Here is a 25,871-nt window from a genome sequence, read left to right as displayed (position 1 = left end):
TGTTTGGGCTAGATTTCGGGGATGAAATCCCTTTAAGGTGAGAAGGTTGTAATGACCCGGATTTTTCGGATAAATTTTTTCAGTTGTCTTTTCCCTTCTAAGTTTGGTTTCTTGTCGATTAGTGTCGTCTCGAGTGCTCTGGAATGACTTCCGAGACTCTTTTCTTTGGATTGACAACTTCCTTGAGGACCGAGTCATTTCCACATTTTTCATTTTTTGATACTATTCACTTTTCGTCATTTTCCCTATTTCATCTTTTTCCCTATTTTGTCTTTTCCCCGTTTGTCACTTTGTTGGCGTAACCACACTTCTTGTGTTCGAAGTTAGTTTTGACTTCATGTATCTTCATTCTCAGTGGTTTCCATGAAATACGTATCTTTACTTTTGTAGTAAAGTACTCTGGTTGCTCCCAATGTCCATAGGGGCATGGATGCACAGTTCTTTGGAATCTTTTTCTTTTCTTGGGGTGTTTTTCATAAATATCTTTTGAAGATATTTATTTCAGGGGTTTCTAAGAAAATATCTTTTGGAAGATATTTTCATTCTGGAGCAGTTTCGCAGTTTTCACTTTTTGGAGGGGCCATTGTGCAATTAATGAAAGTTATTGCTCAATGCCTTGTTTTGAGCCTGGAACCTCATATGGGATTCATTTTCACATTTCGTCGAGTTGTGGACTCTTAGAATTTCCTCCTGGTCGATGTTTTCCAATTTCAGGGTTTCTGGCCCCGGTTTGCGCCAAACTTGTTTTGGGTATAACTTTCTGCTCGGGACTCAGTTTTCAACGCCGTTTCTTCCGTTGTTCATATTTTCTCATTTTGAATCTTTTTCATTCATAGAATTTTTCTGTTTGAGCACGTTTACTTGAAATCCACTTTTCCGAACCCGACGGGGCCTTTTTGGGGCACTTTTTGAGACTTACTATAAATAGGATGCCCTAAAGTGAAAAATCACTTTTTTACTAATCTTCTCCAGCTCTTGGCTGGCAGCCATGGGAGCTCCTTGGCTTCCACCCTTTCTCCTTCTCCTCCACTTGATTTCCTTGGTAGAAATCCTTCGATCGTTACGTCTATTATTCCCCTCGACGTGCACTACCATTCCCCTCGACGTGCTCTACCATTCCCCCTTATTAGAATTCAGTTTTGGCTATTTCTTGAGTTTAGGTTTAAATTCAAGTTGTGATTTTGATGGGGCTTCTTGTGGGTTCATGTAGATCGTGTTGTCCCCGACAAAACCCTTCGGTATAGTCGGTTTTGGAGCTTTTTTTTTTCGGCGGGCTTTTGAGATTTCATCTCAAATGGAGGTAGGAAATGTTTTAGGATTATTTGTGTGTTGTATTGTGTGTTTGCCATGATTATATAACATATATGTATGCCTTGTATCAAATCTAGAAAGTTAGTAATTTTTATTTCTTTGTATAAGATTTAAAATTCATGATGATGTGTAACTTGGATTTAAATTGTGGCACGCTAAAAAATCTTGTTTTAATGTGTTGGTTAACATATATTAAATTTGGATTAATTAAATAAGAATTGCTCTTTTTAATTAATATTTATCTTTTGTGAAAGATTAAAGTCCATGGTCGTACCTTGCATGCAATTGAGTTGTAATATGCTTTTAAATTAAATCATGGCATGTTCTTGACATACTTTAATTTGAGAGCATTTGGTTGAGTTTGGAAATCTAGAGACTTTAATTAAGAGAATTAATTAAAATCTATTTTGTGGTTTCATTGGCCTAATTAAGCTTTTGTGTGAATATATGTAATGACCATAATATGTCTTTTATCATATATTAAATTGAGGCCATTTGAAAATGATTTGAAATCTAGAGAGTTTAATTATTTTGATGTAGTTAAATTCTATCTTGTTTATCCATGGATCTAATCATGTTTTAGAAGTTTTTTCTATTTTAAGAGCATGGATTTAGACTTGTGATGTATTCACTTAATTGTGTTATATGCATTGAAAAGAATTGTTGTTAAATTTATATTCATGAGAGTATGTTTCTAATATGAATATATTGTTGCCTTGTGATTTCATATCATTATGGATATAAAATGTTTATTATGCACTATTGAGAGTTATATTGCTAACTTGTTACTATGTAGTAGTAATATGTATAAGTTATGAACTTATTTGGTTTATTTTGGAGTCTTGGGACATTGTTGTTACATGTGATATGGCTAAAGTTCGGCTTTAGTGCGGGAGGTATGAGTTCTCCCCAATTGAGATAGTGCGCACTTAGGGTAGTTTTCCCTGCGGGTTAGTGCCCAGAACATCCATTTTGTTCTCAGCGGAAATCCGAGACGTGATGTCCAAGTCTTCCACTATCTGATTTCGTATTCAATTCCAAGTTGGCAACCAATGTTTAATTATGACTTGTGATTTTGGTTATTGGCGATTTGATGTTGTTAAAGACATTCATACTAAATTGATATATTTAGTTGATTTCACACTTTTAGATTTTTAGTTGATAACCTAGAGAATTTATGTCTTGATGTGTGGTATTAGATATTCTAATTATGCTAAATTGTTATATTTAGTTGATGTTGCATTTTAGATTTCAAGTTTATTACCTTGAGAATCTTTATGTTGTTGCTTTGTGTAAGCATGCTCCTATGTTGTCGCTTTGTGTAAGCATGACCCTATATTGTTAAAATTGCATGAATGAGGTGATTGATGCTAGAAATGATCTTAGGTAGTTAGGATGCTCCTTGAGTCTCACTTTTGACATAGATGTTAGGTGGAATGAACCACAATAATTAAATCATGCAAACTTATAAAACGTAGGTCGATGCATGCTCATTTCCTACGAGTAGCTTTATGTTACTCACCCACGTAGTGGGGACATTTTTCAAGTGCAAGATTCAAAGTTGAGGTTCTCATTATACTTGGATGGTTTGTGGACTTGGAGACTTCCATTTTTGTGAAGGTTGGCTCGAAATACCAATTGTAGTCTTATTTGTCAAATGTGTATATTTGATTCTAAACTTGTAATGTGTGCCTAAGCACACTTTTTGATTCTCATTTTGTGTATATAATATGAGGCCAAGGGCCAAACTTCTATTAGGATTACATTTATATCATGGATGTTAATTTTTGTCTTAATGAGAATATATGGAAAATCATGCGTTTTAGTATGCTATTTTGCACCGGAGTGTGCATTGTGTATGAAACTCATCCATTAGAATTCATTTAACATGTATGAGGTGTGGCCAAAGGCCAAACGGTATTTTGAAGTCATTTCATGATTTTAAATTCCAAGTTTTCATTCCAAACTTTATTTTTGTCATTTTGGCCGTTGGGGGGTCATATTTTGTATCGGCCATATTTTTTAGCCATGGACCATTGTAGCACATCTTATTAGGTAAGTTACGTTTGCGTGTATGGTCATTTTTGGGCAAAGCTTCTTCTTTGATGAAATGAGCCTCCTACGGACTCATTTTACATTTTTGTTGCATAATCTGACCTAAGGGTATTTTAGGAATTTACTTTGGGAAATAAATTCCGTTCTTTAAATGGTTGAATAGAAAATGTGATTTTAGGGGGGGTTTATTCTTCGTATTTTACCTGAAAATGTCGTCTTGGCATTGGAAATCCATCGCAAAGTTCAGCTTTCTGTTTTCCATTTAGCAGCTTTTTGGACCCTCTGGACCAGATTTCTTGGGAGGGAATTTTGAGCATTTCACAGTGCGTATTTTTTTATTTTTCTCGAGAGTCACATATAAAACTCAATTTTGAGGGGGGTTTCTTCTTTGTGTTCTTCCAGAAAATGTCATCTAGGGCCTCAAAATCCCATTTGTTCCGGAAAAACCCCTGCTGCCAGGTTTTTGCTGAGTCGTAGTACAAGTGTACGGGTCAAGTGTACGGGTGATGAATCTCGTAACCGGTTAGATGAGCGTGGACAGTGAGTTGGACACTGATTTTTGCTTTCTAACCGATTAGAAAGGGTTTCCTAACCGGTTAGATGGTCTTGGGTTGACTTTTTGACCGTTTTGCCCCTGTTTCTTCCAATAGCCATATCTTTTTCATCCGGACTCCGAATCAAGTGATTCTTGAGTCTAAATTCATTAATTTTTCATTGTTTTTCCAATGGTGTGCTAGGTAGCACCCACTTTTATGTTAGAAATGACCATTTTGCCCCTAGGTCCATTCTTGTTCGTTTTTGAAATGTTGCTTCCGCATTTGTTTCCCTTGGGTTCCATGACCTCAGTGAGTGTCACATTGGTGTCTTAGGGATGTGTTGTGTCTCTTGAGACCATTGTTTTATTTTTTTTCTTCCGCATCTCGGATCCGATTCGGGTCATCACAGGACACACTGGGTTGAAAAATCCAGGGTCATCACATTGCCTATTGATCAGAGTTGCAGTTTAGTTTGTGGTTAAAGAATCTGGACGTTGGACTTAATCTCAACAAAGTTTGATATCATGAATTGAGGTATTTATATCTAACTAGTATTTATTTATGCGTTATAAACTATGTAAAAATAATGAAGTTCTAAGATTATGGGATTTATGTTTATTTGTGACGAATGGCTTTACACGAATAATTGTAGTCTACGTGTGGTATCAGAGTTCATGGTTTAGGAACTCATTGTTTTCCATTAATGTTGCATAAATAATATTTTCAATTTAATCCAATTGCATGTCTAATCTTTCATGTCTGAATGCATATAAATATATTCGAATATGTTGCTATATTTGATCTGATCGAGACTAATAAACGTGGCCCACCGTTGAGTAATTGATATGCCTTTTGAGTCCTTTTATGAATAATTATTCTATAATAATTTTATTTTGATCAGTTTGTGTGAACATGATTATATTACTTGAAAGTTAATTACTGAACACATGTATGCATATGTATAATAATTCATCAAGTCGCATAATTAATGTGTACAGACAAACTGATGCAACATATGTTTCATGGATTGATTTATTTTATTATAGAAATTTAAATTTCTAAAATAACACGAGTTTAGAAATTTAATTTAATCTTATTATTGGACAAGCAAATAAATTATTGTATTTTGTATTCAAACATACATACATATTGGAGAATCAATTTTAAATTTATTCAATTATGATCTTCAAGTCCGAAAAAAATAATAATAATATATTTTATTATGTATATAAAATAAAAAGATATTTTCTTTGAAATTTTGGACTATTAAGTTTTTGAGATCGAAGTTGCTTAAACTTCAATCAACAATTATAAGTATGTGTGTATAATTTTAAATGGATAACTTAATGATGAATTACTTATTGTCTAATTTAATATTCATATTATGTGAAGATTGGTAACTACCAAAGTGGCCCAATCATAATGATTAATGAATATTAATTTTTATAGTAGACATAATTAATGATAAATTAGTTACTAACTAATTTTATATTCATATTATGTAAATGTTGGTAGCTACGAAAGTGGCCCAACCATAATGGTCGATGGATATTAATTTTAGTAGTAGACATAATTGCAATATTTCATGAATTATGATACTTATGATTTCTTGTGATATTTATGAATATTGAGTTTATTTAATTATGAGAAATAATTCCTCAAAGGGAATTAATTTTCAAGTGATTAAATAAAAATTAAGGGGTTGTATGTATTTTTTAATTGGGTAGATATAGGATATCCAAAGGTAACTTATCTGTTTAATTAAATAATGCATCACCAATGAAGGTATACATATAAATACATGTAAGTATCGTTATTAGTATTTTATAGTTGTCATCCAAAGGGATACTATAGTTACACATTGTATTTATATTTTTAAGTTACATATACGTGTTGTTAACTCAAAGCATTATTGTTGTGAGCATTTTATCTTATTATGTTTGTATTATTATATCTTTTAATGTGCATGCTACATCTGTTTTGATTCTCAATAGAACTAACTTCTCCTAATGGAATGAGTAAGTTGAGTTCAAAATTTTGATGTGTTAAATCTTGATTTAGCATTTTAAATTGAGAAACCTACTGTTATTACTGATAAAGACAGTGATGGAGAAAAGATTCTCCATAAAGCTTGGGAGAGATCGAACAGATTAAGTATTATGGTTATGTGAATAATTGTTCCCCATAGTAATAGTGCTAAGGAATATTTGATTATAAGAATGTTTTCGTATTGTAGATAAATATCTAAAATGGAAATTATTAATTGATATAACTACTATGCATTTTTTGTTGGTACTCATACAACGTATTTTTAGATGACTAATGTTACTGCAAAATTGAAAACCTTATAGATGATTGTGAATGAGAATTTTTTTTATTCAATTTATTCTCAATTTCTTGTCCATTCAGTATGGGTCATTTTGAATCAACACTATTAAAACAAGTGGAAAGTGATTTAATTGACCATTATGTTAATTTACGAGGAGACAAGATTTAAGTAGTAAGGTAATCATTATATTCATCTGATGACTTAAGAAGTTATAAATAAATTTTGGGAATAAGTCTGAAAATGCATTAAGTGAGCAACACCTAAAATTAAAAGATTTAGGTCAATCTACTAAAAGAAAGGAATGTAATAATGAAAAAGTGTCATTAATGTATCGAACACTTTTAGAAAGATTACATGAAATATAAAGAATGACTCGAAAAAGATTGGTAAGCTTTTGGCTTTTGTATATTTCGAATTACTTATTGAAATTCTTTTCTAATACATAATAGGTTGACTTACGTACTAATGTTTATGTTTCTAATAGATGCAAGAATTTCTTATGGCCTAAATCAAAAATTCAAATAAGAATTTCTTAGTTATGATAATTAAGAAAAAGTTTTGTTGAAACTATTGTGACATTATTTTTAATGTTAGACAGTGGATTTTATTTAAATTATTTTAAACTTTTTATGTTTATTCATTTCCTCATAATTTGATTTTATTTCAAAACTTTATGTTAATAATTTTTCATTTAAATTTGATAATGATGTTTATTCAAGAAATTTTAATTTGTGAGTTATGGTATTATTGTTGATGATTTCTGTAAATTCAAACTTAATAGTTTATTTATTAAAAACCTTTTGATCTTGCATCATAATGTTTGAATTCAGCGTAGCTCAATTAATAGAAAATTTATCTTTCTTGTGGCATAAAAGACTATGTCAATATTTAGTGAAAGGTTAGGAAAATTAGTAAATGATGTGATTCTTCTGAATCTAAACTTTACTGATTTTGGTGTATGTGTAAATTGTATTAAGGGTAAACAAACTAAACACACAAAGAAATGAGCCACAATAAGTATAGGGATTCTTGAAATTATTCATACAGACATTTGTAGACCTTCTGATGTTTCATCTTTTAGTGGAGAAAAGTATTTTATTGCCTTTATAGTAAATTTTTCACACTACGGATATATCTATTTGTTGCATGAAAAATCTCAAGCAATGAGTACTCTTGAAGTATACATAAATAAGATTGAAAAACAACTAGATAGAAAAGTGAAAATTATAAGGTGATATAGAGGTGGTGAATATTATGGAAAGTATAATAAAACGGGTTAATACTCTAACTGTTTACTAAAATCCTTGAAATATATGGCATTTGTGCTCAATATACTTTGTTATACATGCCACAGCAGAAGCGTGTAGCTGTAAGGCATAATCGTACTCTTATGGAATTGATTAGGAGTATGTTAAGTAATTCCTCGTTACCCATAATGTTGTGGATGTTAAGTAATCTAAAGGATACAAGTTTTACTATCCTAAACATAATACGATAATTATTGAAACCGGTAATGTCAGATTCATTGAGAATGGTGAAGTCAGTGGGAGTGATAAAAATAAGAATGTAATCATTCAAGAAATTATGGTATAAATTTATTTATCCATAACTTCTAAGGAAATAATTGTTCCTTCAGTTGTTGAACCGTATAACAACGAAAAACAATTGAATGATCAACAACTCCATAATGAGATTGTTACCAATGAATAGATTGTAGATGAATCATACGAAATAACATTAAGACGATCTTAAAGAGAAAGGAGATCTGTTATTCTGGATGACTATATGATATATCTGCAAGAATCTGATTTTGATATATAGTGAGATATATACAGATTCGGTTACATATTCACAAGCCATTAATAATAATGATTTTACTAAATATATTAGTGTCATAAATGAAGAGATTATAAAGAAACCTTCTCTCTAGTATCTAAGAAAGAATCTTTTAAAATATCATGGCATTAGTAGCTTATTATAATTTAGACTTGCATTAAATGAATATGAATACAACTTTTATGAATGGGTGTTTATAAGAGGAAGTACATATGGAACAACCTGAAGGCTTCACATTAAAGGGTAAATAATTCATGGTCTGTAAACTTAAGATGTCAATATATGGATTTAAACAAGCTTCCTAACAATGGTATATCAAGTTTAACGATACCATTATTTCTTTTGGTCTTAAGGAAAACATTGTTAATTAATGTATATACTAAAAGGTTAGTGGGAGTAAGTTTATATTTCTGATTCTATATATTAATGATATTTTATTTGTTAGTAGTGATCTTAGTTTATTATATGAAACTAAAAGTTATCTCTATGAACTTTGAAATGAAAGATATGAATGAAGCATCCTACGTGATAGAAATATAAATATTTCATGATAGATCACATGGATTTTTAGAATTGTCTCAGAATGTATATATTGAAAGAGTTCTAAAAAGATTTGGTATGGAGCATTGTTCAACCAGTATTGTTCCATACATAAAAGGGGATAAATTCAGCTTAATGTAATCCCAAAGAATGAATAAGTGATAAGCGCCGAATATTGCATATTCAAGCGCCCTAAATTGCATTAGTTAAGTCCATTATTTGATTTTATTATGTAGATTATCTTCATTTGTGCATTTTTGTTTATTTTCAGGTTCATTGGCTTAAAAGAAGCAAGAATGATGTTTTTGTTGAAATTTTGAATGCAAAGTGCTCAATGCTGAAGCTTGGCAGCAGTGGAACCTGACTTTTGTCGCCATTTTTGACCTAGCAAACTCAAGAACTGGACTTCTATCATAACATAAAAGATTTATAGCTATGAATCAGCTTTCCAAATCTTCAAGCGGTTCATCATTCGGAGTTCGGAGCAGAGAGTTATGATCTTCTTATTAGAGGTGCTCAGAACTGCCTGGCAGCAATGAGTTTCTGCCTTGATCTTCAATTTTGACCAACCAGACTTGAGAATTGGATCTCCACCAAAACATAAAGTTTTTATATCTCTAAATCAGCTTTCCAAATCTTCAAACGGTTTTTCATTCGGAGTTTGGAGCACAAAGTAATAACCGTTTTACCAAAGTAGGTCCGAGCGAAGCAAAGCAAGCATGGAGCAATCTGCTCCATTTTCGAGTGCTCGAGGCCCTATTTCAAGCACTCGAAATTCAGGCAGAATGCAGCTCGGGACTCCTCATTTTCAGCCACTTGCTTCATTGGTTTCCTCAATTTGAATATCCCTATTTTATGAAGTGGTTGGGAATGTTTTTGGAGGAGATGGAGGGCTTTGTTGGAGGAGAGAAGGCAACCAAAGGCCAGATATATCCTATCCTTCATTTTTAGAAGAGGAGAGGAGAGAGAAGAGAGCAAAGAGGGTGGTGTTCTTGAGTGCTACAGTAGGAGCTCGAAAATGGAGATGGAGGCTTCTTCTTCTTCTTCATTCCTTGTAGTCATGGGTAACTAAACCACACCTAGGGAGGTGATGAAGCCTCCCCTTGTTGTTCATGTTTTAGATTAGGCTATGTTGGGGATTATGATGTATACTTTTGGCATTTTCATAGTTAGAGCATATCATCTCATGTAATGAACTCTAACACTTTTAAATGATTTATGTGAGTTTCTTTTGCTTGTCTTAATGATCTTTGTATTAATCTTATTGCTTGCATTCTCATAGTGACAATGGGAATCAAACTATGATTTGTTTTCAAGGCATGTTGTTAGAAAAATGGATAGTCCATTGCTTAGGAATTTCCTTTGATGGGTTATGCTAGTTTCCTACCTCATGTGCTTTATCATTTGGTTATAAACTTGATAGTTCTTGCTTGAGTGAATATGTTGAGGGCTACACTTTAGTTTAGGTAGCTCAAATGTATGAATTTTTAAGGGATTATTCTTGTTTAATGATTTAATGAACTTTTCCAAGAGTGTATGGTAACATAGTGTTGCTATATATTCCATGACCATTTTATACATTGTACCTCCCCAATTTAGCCTTAGTCTAGCATGTACTTAGGGTGTAGTGTGGATTCATCTTCCTAGTATTTTCTACTTGTATCTCACTTCCTTTAATTTAATTGCAATTTATTGTTTTATGCATTTCAATTTCTTAGTTTAGTGACAAACACACAAACCTTTTTTAAACCTCCCTCATCATTCTAAAATGATTCTAGACATTTAGGTTGTATTAGACTAGCGCAATCCCAGTGGTTCGACTTACCCGACCAATAGCCCTATTTTACAATGATTCGTGCTATTGGAAGGTTGATGTTAATTAACCAACTGATCAATTTTTGGTGCCGTTGCCGGGGACTTGCATACGGTTTAGCAACCAAAGTTTTAGGGTTAAACTTAGTGTGATTGTTAATATTGTGTTTTGTGCATATTTCTCGTGTGGTTTAACCATTTTTATGTTGTAAGATTCTAGGGACTCGACTCTCACCGTGGGAACGCTAGCAAAGTGTAAGTCTAGAGGACCCTAGGTAAGCTTCTTGACCTTTTAGTTTCGCATTGTTATATTTTGTGCATGTGTTAAGCTTAGAAGTAGTTAATTTATTTGCAAGCCCTTGTTGAGGCTATATTATTGTTTTAATTTTGTGTTCAAGTATCGGTCCTTGTCGTGACCATTTATTTTATGTCTTGATAATTGAGGAGAAAGAGAACATCGTATGTGGAGTTGTGGTTGATGAATTGCTTTGTTGAGTATATGCTTTGTTGTTAATGTTCGGTTGTAGGTCACTTTCCTTACCCACAATCGATTCTCCCATTGATATTAACTCTCTTGAAAGAACTCTAGACGGAACCCTAGGGAACCTACTCTTACACGGGATCTTGAAACTGAATTTAATACAATGGGGGATAATATAGGAAATCCGGGGAATGAAAGGGCTGAAATTCCTAATATCGAGCCAATGACTCTTAGAGATCATTTCATCCCTACCACCTATGCTTCTCCATCTTGCATAGTGATGCCAAACATCGATGCAGCTCAATATGAGATCAAATCTAGTACCATCCAAATGCTTCCATCTTTTCATTGTTTTGATAATGAAAATCCATATAAGCATCTCGATGAGTTCCTTGAAATCTGTTCGACCATCCGGTTGAGAGGATTTCCTGAAAATGCACTCCACTTACATCTTTTCCCATTCTTCCTAAAGGATAGGGCAAAATATTGGTTGAACTCCCTCGCTCCCAACTCTATTACTTCTTGTGCTCAATTGCAACAAGAATTTCTTAAGAAGTATTATCCGGTGAGTAAAACTAACCAAATGAGGCGTTCCATTCTAAGCTTTTCTCAAGTTGATGGAGAACAACTCCACGAGACTTGGGAAAGGTTACAAGATCTTCTTCGGAAGTGTCCTCATCATTTGATCCCAAAATGGCAATTAGTGCAAGCTTTCTATGCCGGCTTGACCGACACCCATAGATTCATGGTTGACTCTTCTTGTGGTGGGATGTTCATGTCCAAGAATGCGGATGAGGCTTGGACCTTACTTGAGAATTTGAGTGAAAATTCACTCCAACACAATTCTCGTAGGGCTCTGACCTCAACCACTCCAAAGAACACCAATCCTTGTCAACAAAAATCAATAAGGGAGGAATCATCTCAAGTGGATGCCATTGCTCATAAATTCTACCAATTGATGGCACCACATCTTCCCCCTTCATTGTCTCAAAATTCGGCAAGTTCGGTTTGTGCTTCATATACTAGTCCATTCCATCTCTCGGAAGATTGCCCCACACCGAAGCAATTTCCCAATCCCAACCAAGAGCAAGCTAATGCCATGTTCTCAAGGCCCGGGCATAACCCATATTCCAATACATATAATCCAGGTTGAAGGGACCATCCGAATTTTTCGTGGAGACAACAAGCCCCACAAAATTCCCAACTTCAAAATCAAGGGCCTCAAAATCAGCCCTCTTCTCAATATCAAGGTAGGCCTTTCCAAGCCTCTTCAAGCTACCAACGTCCATACAATCCAAATGTCTCCACTCAACCTCCTGTGAATCCAATTGATGAGATAGTGGCTGCAAACAAGCAAATGATGGAATCATTAAATGTGCAAATGATGGAATCATTAAACAAGCAAATCATGGATTCCAACAAGCATCTCTTAACATCCTTGCAACCTACTCTCCAAATGGTTCACTCCCATACTCAATCCATAGCTACGCTCAAAAATCAAATGGGACAAATAGCTAACCAAGTGAACCAACTTCTTCAAAAAGACAAGCGTAAGCTTCCCGCTCAACCATTTGAAAATCCTAGAGGGATACATGCAATTGATGAAACCCCTCTTCCGAGTGGGCCGAGTCTTGAGCATGTTCAAACTATCACCACCCTTCGGAGTGGTAAAGTGGTTGACAACAAGGTCGATGGAGACAAAAGTGAACAAAATCCTCCTTTGAAAAATCCAAATTCAAGCTCTTCCAATCCAAATCCAAGTTCTTCTTGTCCAAATACCATTTACGGAAATCCCACGCATGTCACCTCAAATGTGGAAACTACTTATGAACCAAAAGCTCCGTTCCCTCAACGTCTTCAAGAGTCGACACATTTTGGGAATAAGAATTGCAAAATTCAAGATATGTGGAGGTCTTTAGGCAAGTAAAGATCAATCTTCCTCTCTTGGATGCTATCAAACAAATTCCTCCCTATGCAAAATTCCTTAAGGATTTGTGCACTCAAAAGCGCACTTCCAGAAGTCATTTACCAAAGAAAGTGAGGTTAACCGAAAATGTTAGTGCGATCATTTAGCACAGCACTCCTCCGAAGTATAAGGATCCGGGTGCCCCCACAATCTCTTGTCATTGGTGACAACAAAATCGAGAGGGCCCTCCTTGACTTAGGAGCTAGTGTGAATTTGGTTCCATATTCGGTTTACCTACAACTTGGTTTGGGAGATCTTAAACCAATTCCAATAGTATTGCGACTTGCTGATAGATCTATTAAGCAACCACGGGGAATCATTGAAGATGTTATCATAAAGGTGGATAGGTTCTACTTCCCGGTAGACTTCGTGGTTCTTGATACGGAACCAGTCCACGACCCAAGAAAACACATTCCCATAATTCTCGGACGTCTTTTTCTAGCTACAGCTAATGCTTCTATTAACTGTAGAACCGGATTGATGGATATCTCTTTTGGGAATATGAATGTTAAGCTCAATATTTTCAATGCTGTGCATCTTTCTCTGGATGAGAGTGAGTGTTTTGCAATCACTATTGCTGATGAATTCATTGAAAATCCAATTCCACCTCCTTCAACGGAGGATCCCCTACAAGCTTGCTTGGTCCACTCTAATTTTGAGGATTTTGATGAGGAAAAATCCATTCGGAAAGTCAACTCCTTACTTGATATTCCATCACCATTTTCCTCTCCTTTATGGGTAGCACCAAACCCATCTCTATCTTGGGAATGTCCATCTCCTTCCATTTCTTCACCGGAGTTACCTCAACATTTTGAGGGTGAACCACCGGACAAAGGTAAGGAGAATGTTGACAAGTTGCTGGAAATTCTTCCAATCATTCCGGCCCAATCTAGAATCATTGTCCATGATACTCAACCTGTGAACAAACCATTTGAGTACAATGAGGTATATGACTTGGAGATTGCAAATATGAAAGGTCATGATCCTCCCATTGTTAGTCAAGACAATGACATTCAACGAGCCTCCATAATCTCGAACAAGCAACACCTTTGCTTAAATCTGAAAATAAAAGAAGTGAGATTAAAAGAGATGCTCAAATCCTCTAAGGCCAAACTTGTTTCTCTTCGGAAGGATCAATATCCCTCACCATTCATTGATCCAAGTTTGAGACCATATGAAGGAGGCAAGTTGCATACGGAGCGTTAAGGATCCATCTCTCCAATGGATCCCGATCCTGGTTCGTTTCGCTATCGACATTAAATTTAGCAAAGCAAGGGAAGAAATTCTTTCGATGTTCCAAGCTTCCCTACCTTCTCAAATTGCTCGTGCCTTGAAATTTTCTGGGAAATGATTTAGAAAAACCAAAAATTTGATTTTTCTGAAATGGTCTTCAGTTGTGTTCCGCAATTTTAGACCGGCCTCTTAGACCTTCTCAGCTCTAATTTTCATTCCCGGAAATTTCCATCGCTTTCTAGCAATTTCATAGGATCTTTGGCATGCAACTCATGTGCACAACCTCTCATTTTCAATGCATTGTTGGATCATGGTTCCCCAAAATTTTCCATACATTGGAGATGAAGTGCAAGGTTTAAAAAAAAAAATTCCTACATTCATCCATGCATTTGAAGAGACCAAATCCCATCCATGCATTGAAGAGATGTTCCAAGGTTTAAAAATTTTCTCAAAATCATCCATGCATTGTGTGAGGTTGCAAAAGTTGAGAAATCTTCTTGAAATCATCCATGCACTCATTGAAAAAAAAATTTTGCACAATTTGAAAAATTTTCTAAATTTTCCATGCATTGCAATGAAGTGCAGAGTTTGAAAATTTTCCCTCCTTACATTAGAATAGATTGAAGTTCAAAAGTTTGAACATTGTCCATGCATTAGAAAGAAGTTGAAAAGTTTTCAAAATTTTCCATCCATGCATTACATTAGAATGAATTTGCCAAGTTTTAAAAATTTTTCTGAAATTTAATTCATGCATTGTGTGATGTTGCAAAGGTTTAAAAATTTTCCTACATTCATCCATGCATTGGAAATGTGTTGCATTTTAAAAATTTCTCCAATTTGATTCATGCATTAGCAAGATGTTGCAAAGTTTGACACATTTGTTTCAGCAATTGCATCCATTCAAAATGCTCACTGGGCCAAGATTCTAGTGCTCGAATGATCTAACCAAAATTCCATGAGCTACTGCCCATTTTTGGAGCACTCTAGCTTCCATTTGGATTGCTCCAAATTACCACACCAATTTTGCATGCTCACTGCCCAAGTTTGGAGCGCTCTAGCTTCCATTTGGATTACTCCAAACTTCTCCACCATCATTCTGAGGCTGCTGCTTGTATTTAGAGCACTCTAATTCCATTTTAGAGTGCTCTAAATGTGAACCAATCTCATCCCAAGCTACTGCCTTCATTTAGAGCACTCTAGCTCCCATTTTGAGTGCTCTACATGTGAACCATCAATCCCAAGCTCACTGCCTTCATTTAGAGCACTCTAAATTCCATTTGGATTGCTCCAAAAATTCAGCCCTTCATGTGCAGCTACTGTCTCCATTTCGAGCACTCGAATTCCAATTTCGAGTGCTCGAACCTCCATCCCAAACATCCCAAGCACACTGCCTCACATTTGAGCACTTGAAAGCCAATCCAGAGTGCTCGAAACTTCTACAAAAAACAATTCCGAGGCTCTGCTTGTTTTTGGAGCACTCGAAGCCAAATTTCGAGTGCTCGAAAAACCAAACTCATCCCTCACTCTCTGCTCGAGCATGCTCAACACCAAACCCCTCCCTTCAGCATCACCAACCCAACACAAACCCAGTGCCGAGCACACTGCTCAAATTTCAAGCACTCGAAGACCAAGCTTCGAGTGCTCGAACTCCTCATGCCCACACCCTAGCCCATCACTCAAGCTCTCTCACTCACCATCGAGTGCTCAAACCCCTCAGCCTGCTGCCCCCCTGTTCATCCAAGCTCCACCTCCTCCTCCTTCTGAGGATGCTTCCATGGCAACAGCCGCTGCAAGGTTAGAGCCTCCGGTCGACTCTCAACAGGACCAGGCTTTCATCCGGGCTAGCATTGCCGGTATTCATGAGCGGATGGATCGTTTTAAGAATTCTTTGTCCGCGTACACTCGGACTATGTGTGAGACTTCTTCCCGTGCCGAAGAAGATCGTCGTCTTGCTGCTGAAGACCGCCGTGTCGCAGCTGAGGAACGTCGTTTGGCTTCTGCCGAACGGCATAAGACTCAATCTCTCCTCTATTCCATCCTCGCCCGTTTACCCTCTGGCCCGTAGCTTGTTGCGAGTGTTGGACCTTATCTTTTTGTTCATATGTAAATATTTCTCTTGTATCTTTTGTTTTACTTTTGAACTTTTAGAATTTGCTATGTATAGGTTGCTCTAGTAGACATAATCTATGTACAGCTCTTTTGTAATCATGTAAACTCCCTTTTGAATGCAAATTCTCTCTTTTCTGTTATCTTTTTGTTCAGTATTTTTCTGTATATGTGCTTGTGCTATTAATGCCTTTTGTGGTTGTTTCTTTTTGTTCTTCGTCATACTATCCAGGTGGCGCAGTCCATTTCAAGTTTGGGGGTTTTGTCTCACCATGCCTTTTCTTCCCCCTGGGTATTTTTGTTCCTTTTTACTCTTTGTCATTTTTGTCTTTAACTTTAATCCATCTCCCATATTGAGGACACTGTGTCGTTCAAGTTTGGGGGTGCATTATTGCATTCTTGGCATAGTTTTGGTATCATATTTTTATAAAGCAATGATAGTGTAACTTGGAACTTGTTGGAGATGAAGCATATGTTTAAAACTTTGTGTATAGAAGCAATTGACAATTTTGAAAATAAAGAAAAATTTTAGTTGAAATGATCATGTGGATTCAAATTAATCTGTATAAATGTCCCAATTAGATTCTTGCTGGACTTTACACTCTTATAAGCTTCACAATGCACAGATGCACATTGGAAACTTAACTGTGAGGCATGCAACTTGATTGACCTTGATCTTGGCCTAGTTAATCTGATTTGATGAACCTAATGGATGAATATCTTTGGCATGATTCTTAAAAAAAAAATTAAAAATAATAATAAATAAAAATAAAAATAAAAAAAATTGAGAAAGATAGAAAATAATGACCAGTTGAAGTTCGTAGCCTTTCCAACTCGAGCTATTAAGCCCTATGGAGTGTCTCTACACTTAGCACCCTAAAGCCGTCTGGTTTGGGAGTTGTTGGCCTAACGCTTGCTATATGGGATGGTTAGAAAGCTTAAAGGACTTAAACATTGCACGGTCATTCAAAAAAAATTTGTAATAAACATGGTTTGTTGGAGTTCGTAGCCTTTCCAACTTGAGCTATTAAGCCCTATGGAGTGTTTCTACACTTAGCACCCTAAAGCCATCTAGTTTGGGAGTTGTTGGCCTAACGCTTGCTACATAGGTTGGTTAGAAAGCTTAATGGATTTCAGCACTGCACAACCATTCTATGTTTCATTTTTGAGCTTTAATAAATTGTCAGCAAGCAACAAAAGTTGTCTTGTAAATAAAATCATGCCTTAGGGACTTCATTTAAAGGGGAATTCAATGATTTGAAAACTTGTGCCTTGGAATTGGAAAAGAAAGTAAAAGCCGCATGTTGAGAATCCAATTCACTTTCACTGAAGTAGAGTTGATTTCCATTTAAGATATGACAATTGAGTTATTTATATGGACGATGATGTTGATGCATGCATGTTGAAATGGTTTTTGTCAATTTTTGTATCAATGCTTCATATATGCATGGTAGTTTTCCCAATGACCCCGTCTCCAGCTCTTTGTCTGTTTCAAGTTGTATTTGAGCTATGTATATATTTATTTTTGCCATGGTTGATATTTTTGTTTTAGCATTCCCATGTTTTTCATTCCATCAAGTTTTTCATTCTGGTTTTGCTAAGGGACTAGCAAATGTAAGTTTGGGGGTGTGATAAGCGCCGAATATTGCATATTCAAGCGCCCTAAATTGCATTAGTTAAGTCCATTATTTGATTTTATTATGCAGATTATCTTCATTTGTGCATTTTTGTTTATTTTCAGGTTCATTGGCTTAAAAGAAGCAAGAATGATGTTTTTGTTGAAATTTTGAATGCAAAGTGCTCAATGCTGAAGCTTGGCAGCAGTGGAACCTGACTTTTGTTGCCATTTTTGACCTAGAAAACTCAAGAACTGGACTTCCATCATAACATAAAAGATTTAGAACTCTGAATCAGCTTTCCAAATCTTCAAGCGGTTCATCATTCGGAGTTCGGAGCAGAGAGTTATGATCTTCTTATTAGAGGTGCTCAGAACTGCCTGGCAGCAATGAGTTTCTGCCTTGATCTTCAATTTCGACCAACCAAACTTGAGAATTGGATCTCTACCAAAACATAAATTTTTTATAGTTCTAAATCAGCTTTCCAAATCTTCAAACAGTTTATCATTCGGAGTTCGGAGTACAAAGTTATAACCGTTTTACCAAAGTAGGTCCGAGCGAAGCAAAGCAAGTATGGAGCAATCTGCTCCATTTTCGAGTGCTCGAGGCCCTATTTCGAGCACTCGAAATTCAGGCAGAATGCAGCTCGGGACTCCTCATTTTCAGCCACTTGCTGCATTGGTTTCCTCAATTTGAATCTCCCTCTTTTATGAAGTGGTTGGGAATGTTTTTGGAGGAGATGGAGGGCTTTGTTGGAGGAGAAAAGGCAACCAAAGGCCAGATATATCCTATCCTTCATTTTTAGAAGAGGAGAGGAGAGAGAAGAGAGCAAAGAGGGTGGTGTTCTTGAGTGCTACAGTAGGAGCTCAAAAATGGAGATGGAGGCTTCTTCTTCTTCTTCATTCCTTGTAGTCATGGGTAACTAAACCACACCTAGGGAGGTGATGAAGCCTCCCCTTGTTGTTCATGTTTTAGATTAGGCTATGTTGGGGATTATGATGTATACTTTTGGCATTTTCATAGTTAGAGCATATCATCTCATGTAATGAACTCTAACACTTTTAAATGATTAATGTGAGTTTCTTTTGCTTGACTTAATGATCTTTGTATTAATCTTATTGCTTGCATTCTCATAGTGACAATGGGAATCAAACTATGATTTGTTTTCAAGGCATGTTGTTAGAAAAATGGATAGTCCATTGCTTAGGAATTTCCTTTGATGGGTTATGCTAGTTTCCTACCTCATGTGCTTTATCATTTGGTTATAAACTTGATAATTCTTGCTTGAGTGAATATGTTGAGGGCTACACTTTAGTTTAGGTAGCTTAAATGTATGAATTTTTGAGGGATTATTCTTGTTTAATGATTTAATGAACTTTTCCAAGAGTGTATGGTAACATAGTGTTGCTATATATTCCATGACCATTTTATACATTGTACCTCCCCAATTTAGCCTTAGTCTAGCATGTACTTAGGGTGTAGTGTGGATTCATCTTTCTAGTATTTTCTACTTGTATCTCACTTCCTTTAATTTAATTGCAATTTATTGTTTTATGCATTTCAATTTCTTAGTTTAGTGACAAACACACAAACCTTTTTTAAACCTCCCTCATCATTCTAGAATGATTCTAGACATTTAGGTTGTATTAGACTAGCGCAGTCCCAGTGGTTCGACTTACCCGACCAATAGCCCTATTTTACAATGATTCGTGCTATTGCGAAGGTTGATGTTAATTGACCAACCGATCAATAAGCTAGAAGGTAAAGGAACGGAAAACATTCCTTATACATATATTGTGGAGTTTGATGTACATACAAGTTGGTAGAGGATGAAAGATTATATCCTCACCCTTAGGAAGACGTTTTTATGAATATGTGGATAATAATTAATTCACAATTGGTTATTTGTTCCTTTTGGCTGGAGGAATAATATTATGAAAAAGTGTAAAGTAATTTATTATTACTTTGACTATTATGAATTTTTTAATTTGTAGCATGCCTTGAGGTTACAATTTATGGTTGCAGAATTTATCTCCGGACTTGGAGTTACAGGTACCATTTTCAGATTACTGAAAATTTATCCTACAATTGTTGATCTTTTTGTAAGAAAAATGATAGGTATTCTAAAGTTGAAATACTTTATCATTAAAGAAGATATTTAGAAACAACAAATGTCTATTAAACATATAAGCACACAACTTATGATTACAATCCATTAACGAATGGACTACAACCCAAGACATTTATGGAACATGTGAAAGAATGGGTCTTGACTGTAGTCAATGTTGATTATTTTTTAATTATGAATTGTTTAACAGTGCTTATATATATTTGAAATTTTACGCTCATTAAATGTGTTTCTGATATTTCTTATTAATTAATGTACATGTACGTATTGCTTTAATAAGTGGTAATAGGAATAGTCTTAAAAAAGACATTATTGTTAGATCATTATTGATACTTCTCATTTATAGACTATGTTGAATAGGTTACTAGTGTTGTGGTATATGGAAGGAATTGTGTCATTTAGTGATATATAACCGCCATGACTCTCATTGGTAATTTATTTACCATGGTATTTATAATGACTAACTTAAGGACTCAATCTGATTTATGGTACATAGTAATGACTATTTTACTAAACTATTACAGAAGCTATCATATGGGCCAAGTGAGAAAATGTAAGATTATTTATTAATTGTGTCATATGATAACAATTAGTGGTTAAGTAAATAGATATCAGACTAATATTATATTATTTGATCAACCTATAAATTACCTTTTTGGTAATTAATTATTGAAGAAGTGGTTTCCTATTTATTCCTTACTTTGATGGAAAGTGGAATTAAAGTTACTAAAAGGAAAATTGGTCATCTCTCTACCTTTATAAAAGTGCATATTCCCATTAGTTATGTATGATAATGATACAACACGTAAAAGTTTTATGTGTACAAAAGGCCAAGAGAGAGAAACTAGTTTCCACGCTTTGCCTATTGATCAGAGTTGCAGTTTAGTTCGTGATTAAATGATCTAGATGTTGGACTTAATCTCAACAAAATTTGATATCATGTATCAAGGTATTTATATCTGACTAGTATTTATTTATGCATTATAAACTATGTGAAAATAATGAAGTTCTAAGATTACGAGATTCATATTTATTTGTGATGAATGACTTAACACGAATAATTATAGTTTACAATTACTCCACTAAGGGAGAGGCCATCCCAATCTAAAGTGGCATCAACGCATACTTACAGGCTAGATATCTTTCGGGCAAGGTCTACATGAGAAGTTTTCAAGTACTTCACCTTATTGTCACGCCCCGCCTATGGAGGTTATGCCACGCAGGCGACACGCAGACGCTGAGGAGGACGCTGCATGGCAACTGCATGGCAAGTGGAGTTTCTAGAGTCTTCCGGAATAGTCTAGAGTTATGTGGAAGTTTCTAGATATGTGTAGAAATGTGTAGAAGTGTGTGGAAGGTTCTAGAGTTCTCCAGAGTTGTGTGGAGTAGTATGGAGAATTCTAGAATGTTGTAGATACTAGTAGATAAGTATGGAAGTGTGAAGAAGGTGGGAGAAGATTCTAGATAATCAATCTCCACCGTTGGTTAGAATGCATCCTAGCCGTCCATTAGGGATGGGGATGCCTATAAATAGAGGTAGGACTTCATTTTGTAGGCAACAAGTCCTAGAGTGAGTCTTGAGAGCCTTGTAGAGAGCTTGAGTGCTAGCCTTGTACAAAGCATTCTTTGAAGTAATAGAAGTGTTCTTTCCTTGCCAACTTAAGTGCCTTAGTGTGTGTGAGTGTGCAAGCCAGGTGAGGAGAGGGCGAGGGCAACTACAACACTAGTAAGCGCACGAGGGGAGTGTGTTGGCTAAGGTGTGCACGGGAGTTAGGCTGACCAAGTACTTGCGAGAGTGAAAGCAACGTCTTGGTGCCGCACGGGAGCAGCTAGAGTGGTACTGAAACTCTAAGCCCGTGACAGTTGGTATCAGAGCAGGTTCGTCAAGGGAGCTTTGTTGGAGTAGACATGGCTAGCGGAGGAGACCACCAAGTCCACATTTTAGAGCAGAGCTTGGAGGAGAAGCTTGCCACACACTTGGTCTACACGGAGACTAAGTTTAATAGGCTCGAGAGAAGGATGGCGGAGCTCTACGAGCTGATTGATGGCATCGCCAACAAGGCGCAAGAGAAAGAAAGGGACTTGCATGATCGGGTAGACGACTTGCGCATGGAGATTGCCGAGTGCAAGAAGGAGTTCTCTCAGGCGCGCGAGGTCGTGGTGAAGCCAAGGAAGAAGAAGGCGCCGGAGCCCAAGGAGTACGATGGGGCAAGGAATGCGCGCCAGATTGACAACTTCTTCTGGCACATGGAGCGGTACTTCGAGTGCATGGAGATCGAGGATGATGAGGAGAAGGTGCAGACAGGCACTATGTACCTCACGGACACTGCCGCTCTATGGTGGAGGCAGCGCTTCACCGGTAGAGGCGCAAGAGCAGTTGACACATGGGAGGAGTTTAAGAGGCAGCTCAAGAGGCAGTTCTATCCCGAGTGCGTTGAGGACCTCGCCATGATCAACCTAAGGCGCCTGAAGCAGAAGGGCAGCATAAGGGAGTATGTGAAGGAGTACTCCAACTTGATGCTGGAGATCCTAGAGATGCCGGAGCGGCAACGTGTGTGCTTGTTCATTGATGGGCTGCAGTCTTGGGTGGCCACGGAGCTAAGGAGGAGGGAGCCTAGAGACTTGGCATCCGCAATGGCTATAGCGGAGCGCCTCGAAGACTTTAGGCGCGATGACAAGAGGGCCACGTCTCCCAAGAGGGACCACGGCAAAGGTGGGGGAGACCGGCGCTTCAAGAAACGGGGCTCGCCCAAGTCTAGCGATGATGAACACAGCGATGAGGAGAGACGCCCACGCCATGATAAAGGTAAGGACCATTGAGAGAGGTCTAAGGCTAGTGGCAAAGGGGAGCGCCGCGATAAGGGCAAGTGGGAGCCGAAGTGCTACTTGTGCGAAGGGCCGCACATATTGCGACACTGCCCCAACAAGAAGACCATGAGCGCCCTTGTGAAGGATAAGGGCAAGGGCAGGGTGGACGATGCGGGCAGCGATGAAGATAGGTGCATGGGGGCTATGCAGATGCTGAGTAGCATGGCGCATGACACCAAGAAGAAGGGCAAGGCAAAGAAGGTAGCTGGGGTGCGCTATGTGGATGCGCAGGTTGGTGGCAAAGCCGTGCAAGCGTTGGTAGACACGGGTGCTACACACAACTTCATTACCCCGGAGGAGGCGCAACGACTTGGCTTGGAGATGCGCAAGACGGAGGGCTGGGTCAAGGCCGTCAACTCCGAGGAGGCACGCGTGAGTAGAGTGTGCAAGGAGGTGGAGCTATGCATGCAAGGATGGAAGGGCAAGGCTGACTTCCAAGTTGCGGAGATGGACGACCACGACATGGTGCTGGGGCTGGAGTTCATGGACAGGAACAACGCCGCGCCACTACCATGCCTTGGTGCGTTGATGATACTTGGAGGCGAGGAAGGCAAGGCCGCATGCATGGTGCCGCTCGTGGGCAGGAAGGAGAGTCCAGAGGTGGCAGTCAACACGATGGAGCTCGTGAGGACTTCACATCTCCCGAAGGGCGCTCGTACATTTGGGCCAAGGACATATGCGCAAGTGCTGATGACCTGCGAGAGGCTGGGTCAGCTGAAGAAACCGTGACGAGGGCGTCACGGAAATGGGTGGGGGAGAATGTCACGCCCCGCCTATGGAGGTTATGCCACGCAGGCGACACGCAGACGCTGAGGAGGACGCTGCATGGCAACTGCATGGCAAGTGGAGTTTCTAGAGTCTTCCGGAATAGTCTAGAGTTATGTGGAAGTTTCTAGATATGTGTAGAAATGTGTAAAAGTGTGTGGAAGGTTCTAGAGTTCTCCAGAGTTGTGTGGAGTAGTATGGAGAATTCTAGAATGTTGTAGATACTAGTAGATAAGTATGGAAGTGTGAAGAAGGTGGGAGAAGATTCTAGATAATCAATCTCCACCGTTGGTTAGAATGCATCCTAGCCGTCCATTAGGGATGGGGATGCCTATAAATAGAGGTAGGACTTCATTTTGTAGGCAACAAGTCCTAGAGTGAGTCTTGAGAGCCTTGTAGAGAGCTTGAGTGCTAGCCTTGTACAAAGCATTCTTTGAAGTAATAGAAGTGTTCTTTCCTTGCCAACTTAAGTGCCTTAGTGTGTGTGAGTGTGCAAGCCAGGTGAGGAGAGGGCGAGGGCAACTACAACACTAGTAAGCGCACGAGGGGAGTGTGTTGGCTAAGGTGTGCACGGGAGTTAGGCTGACCAAGTACTTGCGAGAGTGAAAGCAACGTCTTGGTGCCGCACGGGAGCAGCTAGAGTGGTACTGAAACTCTAAGCCCGTGACATTATGCTCCAAAGCTTTCATTTCCTCTTTAGACTTGCGGATCTCATCAGAAATCTCTTCAAATTCTTTAGTAAGAAGAGTAGTCAAGGTAAAAGAACAATTTTTATGAATTCGAGACTGAACCCAACAGAGGTTCAGTCCAGCTATCTTGCCATCTGTTAGAAGCTCATTTACCGCACCTAGGTCGATCTTACTGACTTGGTGAGCAGGTTTCTCCACCAATGATTTAATAACATCCGCTAAACCATCTAGAAAATCGCATTGAAGAGAAGGGCCTTGAACTTTGAATTCTACAAAAGTTTTAGGATGATGCTCTTATGTGCGATCCAGAATTATGACATTATGGGAGCCACACAAAAAATTAAGCCATTTATGACAGGTTTTTCAGAAGGAGGCTCACTTGAAGTGGTTCCTGGATGAAAATCTCTGGGAAAATCTCCACAGCCCAAGGTCTTGCGGGTATCAACAAACTCAGAAATAGGGCCCACTACATCTAAGAAGTTTTTAGACCTGAATAATTCATTCATTATATCTTACAAATTATAATGCTTGCTTAGGGGTAGAGCTAGGATTGTAAAGTAGGGTGGGCTAAAAATAATTAAACCCTATGATTGCTTAATGTGTCATCCATACTCTAAATACATAATTATCATGCATCAGTTATTCAATTAAACCCAATAATTTACAACCTTCTAACACATTTATACTTCCAAACTCTAACGTATTTTTACAGTCAAGAATCCATTAAAGTTTGCTTCATATAAGTATTAAAACAAGCCACTACAAGAATGCAAGATATATATGTTCCTTATTAATAAATTCACATTAGAAAGTAAGACCTATGTGCTCCGCCCCTGACTAGTTATTAATCCATTATATAGTAAATTACCCAATTTAATAAGAAATTATCAAGTCATCAACAAAGCCCTTTTTATTTCACTGGATTAACAATAATAATCCATAATATCCATCTACCTATGCCTTAGTGCCTTACACACGAAGAGTTTAGGTCTTCTTCCATAGACTAACAATATGTTTGATTTACTAGATTGGGCTTATTATATTTTATTATGATTTATTTTGTGATTGGGCATGTCTATGGTTTGTGGGCTTGCTCATATTTAAGGTTGACCTTTGTAAATTTATAACTCTTTTTATCTATAGAAATACTATGGATTGGACTGGGCTGATAGGAAGAAAAAAGGGTAATACATGGGCTTATAGGAACAATAGTACTAATTTCTTTTTTTTTTCAATTGGACCTGGGCTATAGTCCAGGTTAGCCTATTACTAGTTCCTCCCTTGGTTTGCTTGATACTCCTCTGGTACATTTCTGCCCAATTGATACAAAGTTTGTTCATGATTTTTTGTACCTTCACTTTAAGATCCAAGAGAAAGAGCAAAACCATCTATAGATTGGTTAAATGAGAGTTTCAACAAACCCGGAATTGCAAAGTCCTTACTTTCTGGAGAAAAAAATATGCGTGGGTGTGCTTAATAGTACATATGGGGGCGTGCCTGATGGCACACGGGTGCTTAACAATACACACACAATAGTCTCTAATGGCACGCATGAAGCACTCTCTGTTGGCACACTCAAAGGTGTGTCTGATTATGTTCA

Source organism: Cornus florida, unplaced genomic scaffold, assembly GCF_030987335.1.
Source record: "Cornus florida cultivar Cherokee Brave unplaced genomic scaffold, ASM3098733v1 CherokeeBrave_3.0.0_Hap2_Chr05, whole genome shotgun sequence".
NCBI lineage: Eukaryota > Viridiplantae > Streptophyta > Magnoliopsida > Cornales > Cornaceae > Cornus > Cornus florida.
This window is presented reverse-complemented; position numbering follows the sequence as displayed.